The sequence below is a fragment of the Cannabis sativa genome, chromosome X (genome assembly GCF_029168945.1).
Source record: "Cannabis sativa cultivar Pink pepper isolate KNU-18-1 chromosome X, ASM2916894v1, whole genome shotgun sequence".
Lineage (NCBI taxonomy): Eukaryota > Viridiplantae > Streptophyta > Magnoliopsida > Rosales > Cannabaceae > Cannabis > Cannabis sativa.
In genome coordinates, this window is record NC_083610.1 from 74,497,737 (window position 1) to 74,503,762 (window position 6,026).

Sequence of the window (6,026 nt, forward strand, 5' to 3'; positions counted from 1 at the left end):
ACCTTAAAAAAAATTAAATGATGTGGAGGTTTTTTTATGTGTTTCTGTTTTCGATATGTTCTTTTAAAACACCATAAATTGTAAAACAAGCCTAACAGTTGCTTAATGTTTCCTTAGCTTTAACGTGGCACCCACTTCTTAGATTGGCTTTTTTATCTTGTATATTTATGTATCTTTGAGATTTAACGGAAAAGGCTCTATTGCCTTGAGATTTAAACCACGTTTGATTTTCTTATTATTTACAGGGCCGGCATGCTTTGGTCTATGATATAAATACAACAAATGAGACTTGGGAGTGGGTTGACCTTAAGGAGGTAACAATTGTGTTTTAAAATCTTGGTTCCTGAAGAATGTTTCAAGATACAAGTATGATGGGTTTTTTATATTATATATAGACGATTTGTTCCAAAACATAATAGAACTAACCAATTTAGGTTAATGATCTGGCTTCTGATACGTCCATATTAAAGATGATTGGGGGTGTGCGGTTCTGTAAATGCTATGAAATAATTTTGTAGTTAGTCTGTGAATATTGCAATGAAAGTGTTGGTTTGACCTGGCAATTTTGTGGTTACAACTTACAAGAATTCTTGACAAGGTTGTTGAATAGTAAACCAATATAAAACTTGTTTTACTCTGTTGAATAATATGAAAGATAATTCATTTTTTCACCATGTTTAAAAATAAATACAAATATGATGAGCATATTACTTTTTTTTTTTTTAATTGAGAGTCTCAGAGTATCAAATCCCGGGTTGTTTTTTTTTTTAAATGTGTTGTGATTCTCGAATATTTAGCATCAAATATCAGTTCAAATATTAATGGAATTTGTTTTATTATTATTTTATTATATATAAATAATATTTTATTATTTTATTAAATAAAAATTAAAAGTCACCCAAATATCAGTTCAAATATTAATGGGATTTGTTTTATTATTATTTTATTATATATAAATAATATTTTATTATTTTATTAAATAAAAATTAAAAGTCACCCATAAATTTCTCAAAAACCAAGAATTTTAGTTATATAGACACACTTTATATAGAATAGATATTAATTAGGATTATTTTTATACATTTTAAGTTATATTTAAGATAATAATTAGTATAAGAATCGATTCATCATTTACCTCACTTGATAGAGGTGTTTTCAAATTTTAGCTAAGAATCAATTTTATTATTTTTATTGGAATTTCTCTGAAGGGTTCGACCTGCTTATGATACTTTTACTATGGGGGTGACAAGATAATCAATAAATTTTTATTTTTCAAAAAAACAAAATTATTTGCCAAGCAGAAAAAATTGTTAAGGTTGAAAAAAAATTCTTAACGCTTTCATTATAAATTGTTGATGGTCTACAAAATTGTCATTATTATCATTTTATTACTATTTATTTTCTTCAAAATATTAATTATTATCATTTTCTTTTCGGTCCAACAACTAACATAAATATAAGGTTTATCCTTCCTTCAAGATTGCAGAGTTCCTAAGAACACTACTTTACTGTTACATAGCACGAAACATATGATCGTACACATATTAATTAATTTATGATTCCAAAATCATGCTTTTTTGGTTTTGGAAAATAAATTCTGGTTAAAATGAACAAACTGTTATATTATTTTATAATATATAATATATAGATTAAATATGTGTAATAAATTTATAATATGTAACATATGACAATGTATATTAGTTGTCATTATTTTATAATATATGGTGGCATTACTGTTACTATAAGTAACTTTCATAATTATCACTAATATTAAGTGTGTAAAAAAGTATTACACATTTCAATTTGAAATTCTTAAAAGTTACAGAGAATTATAGTTGTTGGAGAATGAGTTTTATACTCATTTATTGAGTCCATAACCTCTATGCATGGGAGTTTATTGTTAGACTATAATAGAGAATATGTAATAAAGTATATATAAACGATATGTAATGCGGAATAAACTGTAAATATATTGAAACTGTGTATGCAATGAAAGGAACTAAATACCTACAGCCATTGATGTTTGAGCTTCAATCCCTGCGATAGCTTCGGTATTGGAGTTCGGGCTTCCTCGCTCTCTCAACTCTCTTTATTAGATGGAATTTTGTTGTATTGAACAGAATGAGTGAAGAGCTCAGAGACCGAGACCCTATATTTATAGGTGAGATACTACATCATGCGTCACATAAATTGTCAGAATATTTTAACAATATTAATTTAGAAAATCAAATCTGGTAATGAATATTGAAATCCGACCGTATATAGAATATTACGTAATTAATTTTGTCCAAATTCAATGAATATAAAATATTCATTTATCACAAAATCAATTCATTATTTATTCCACAATTAGAAATATTCTAATATTCTTCCACTTGGTCAGTATTTAGACTAAAACATTCAAACTCAACGTTCCTCATTATATAATAAACATATGAATCATAGCGACATGTCATCATTATGAGTCGGGTATTATCTTCCATGTATTACAATATATTTAATATATAACAATGTACTTTATGTGGCAATGCACTTAAGCGAATAAACCCTAAATCTTATGTGTATTTAAGTCATCTAAAATTTTCTCAAATGTAAAATTAAGATGCGCAAAAATATGAAAAAATAACAAAATAAAAATTTCATTAATAATAACTTTATTTGTACAAATTACATAAGGGAACCAAGTCCCATGCTCTCTACACGATCCTTGACTTTATGAGATGGCAAGCCTTTTGTCATAGGATCGGTAATCATCAATTCAGTGCTAATGTGTTGAATGACCACTTTATTTTCTTTAACACGTTCTCTAATAGCTAAGTACTTAATATCGATGTGCTTGCTTCGACTTCTACTTTTATTGTTCTTAGCCATGAAAGCAGCAGCTGAATTGTCACAGAATATCTTTAACGACCTTGTTATGGAATCAACAACTCTAAGGCCTGAAATGAAACTCTTTAGCCATACACCATGTGATGTAGCTTCAAAATAAGAAACGAACTCGACCTCCATAGTAGAAGTAGCAGTCAAAGTTTATTTGTTACTCCTCCAGGACACAGCTCCACCAATAAACATAAACACGTAACCAGATGTTGATTTACGTGAATCAGTACAACCAGCGAAATCTGAATTCGAGTAGCCAACTACTTCTAGATTAGCGGTTTGTTTGAACATCAGTTTGTAATCCTTAGTACCCTGAAGATACCTTATTACCTTCTTTGTAGCTTTCCAGTGGTCTATCCCCGAGTTACTCTAAAATCTTCCTAACACTCTGACAGAATAAGCAATGTCGGGTCTTGTGCACACCATAACATACATTAAGCTTCAGACAGTAGAAGCATAAGGAATGTTCTTCATTTCTTCTCTTTCAAAATCATTCTTTGGACACTGGCTCAAATTTAATTTATCTCCCTTCACAATTAGAGCAGCGCTCGGTGAACAATCTTTCTAAAACTCTATTGATGTAAGCTTCTTGAGATAAACCTAAGATACCTCGGTATCTATCTCTATGAATTCAAATGCATATGACATAGGATGTTTCACCCATGTTCTTTGGAAGAAATTATTTCACTTCACTTAGCAATCATTTATCATTGGATGCAAGAAGAATATCGTCCACATATAAAACAAGAAAAAAAATCTTACTCTCACTTTCCTTCAGGTATATGCATTGATCCATGACACTCTCTTCAAATCCAAAGGAAGAGATGACATCATGAAATTTTAAATTCCATTGGCGGGATGCTTGTTTTAATCTATAGATGGACTTCTTAAGCTTGCATACCAAATCCTGACCTTCACTAGAGGAGAATCCTTCTGGTTGTTTCATGTATACCTCCTCCTCGAGATCACCATTCAGAAAAGTAGTTTTTACATCCATCTGATCTAGATCTAAATCAAAATGAGCAACTAATGCCAATATGACTCTAAGGGAATCTTTCTTTGATATAGGAGAAAAATTCTCCATATAGTCAATTCCTTCTTCTTCAGTGAATCTTTTAGCAACAAGTCTCACTTTGTATCTCTCAGTGTTGCCTAATGAGTCGTTTTTAATTTTATAGACCCATTTACATCCAATGGCTCTCTCCCCAATAGGCAACTTTACAAGTTCTCAGACTTTGTTACACTTCATAAAATTTATTTCATCATCCATGGCATTGTACCACAATTTTAATTCTCTACTATTCGTAGCTTGTAAAAACGTTTCTAGATCATTTCCAATTCCAATATCAGATTCTAATAAATACACAACATAGCCTTTGTAAATCTTTGACTTCACCAACAGGCTCTTGGAGAGCAGCAACTGGTTCAGCAGGTTGTTCAACAGTTGCAGGCAACTCTTGAATATCTTGATCTACTAGATTATCATTACCAACTTGTGGATCTTCAATGATTGGTAATGGTTGTTTAACATTCGTTTGAACTATAGGGGTGTTGACCATTATTAATCTTGCTTTTGAAGTGGAAGGTTCTGAAGGATCTTTCTCAGGACCTAAGTCCTTTGATTGATCACTCCCACTAATCAAGGCATTTTCAAGAAATTTTGCATTTCTTGATTCCATAATTCTTGTGCTATGAGATGGACAATAAAACTTGTAACCTTTAGACTTTTCAGTGTACCCTATAAAGAATCTGCTTATGGTCCTTGGGTCTAATTTCTTCTCTTTTGGATTATATATTCTGACTTCCAATGGACATCCCTAAATGCGTACATGGTCTAAACTTGGTTTCCAATTTCCATATTTCAAAAGGAGTATTTGAGACTGCCTTTGTTAGAACTCAGTTTAATATGTACACGGTTGTCTTTAAAGCTTCAGTCCACAAGGATTTAAGAAGATTAGAGTTGCTACTAAGCATACTCTGCACCATGTCCATTAATGTTCGGTTTCTCCTTTCTGCAACACTATTTTGCTCTGGTGTACATGGCAAGGTGTAATGGGCAACAATCCCATTTTCTTCAAGAAACTTCACAAATGGACCAGGTGCTTCTCCATCTTCTGTGTATTTACCATAATACTCACCTCATCTATCTGATCTCACTACCTTAATTTGCTTGTCGCATTATTTTTCTACTTCAACTTTAAATATCTTAAAGACATCTAATGCTTCACTTTTATTATGAAGTAAGTAGATATACATGTAGCGTGAGTAATCATCTATGAATGAGATGAAGTATTTTTGACCATGTGAGTCTATGTCTGGACTACATATATCAGTATGTATAATTTCTAATATTTCAAAACTCCTATGGACACCAGTTTTGACAGACTTGGAGATTTGCTTTCCCTTGATGCAATCCACACAAGTATTAAAGCCAGTAAAATCTAAGGTATTGAGTACCCCATCTTTTACCAACCTTTTAATTCTATCAATGGAGATATGTCCCAATCTCCGGTGCCATAATGTACATGAATCCTCTTTCATAACACACATTTTAGTGTTAGCGTGAACATGCATAACATTATTAGTGGTATCATTTTGTAAATTAATGCAGTAAAAACCATCAGACAAAATACCATTTCCAACACATTCAAATTTGTTATATAAATTAAAATATTTGTCTAAAAATGTAAAGGAAAAACTAATGGGTATAAGTCTTCAAACTGAAATCAAATTTCTAGAGAAACTTGGTACATAGAAAGTCTTTTCTAACTTTAATATAAAGCCACTGCTTAAAACTAAATTGTATGTTCCAATTTCTTCCACTCGTGAGCCTATCTTGTTTCCAGAAAAGATGCTTTGCTCACTTGCCACTAGTTCCCTTAGGTTTTGAATATTCTGCAAGGAATGTGTTATGTGTCATCATCTTAAAGAAACCTCAGCTGAAGAAGGTGGGTAGAGGTGCACAATCCTTGTTTGAAGGGAGCAAGCTTTATTAATGAGTGCTTCGATCTCCGCATGAATACCCTGTGGTTCTGATGGAGTCGAAGAGTCAATGATTAAGACTAGAGGAGGTGATCTGGGTACTCTCGCGCACGAACTCAAAGAAGAAGATGAAGACACTTGTAGAAATAATGGCTCCTTCACCA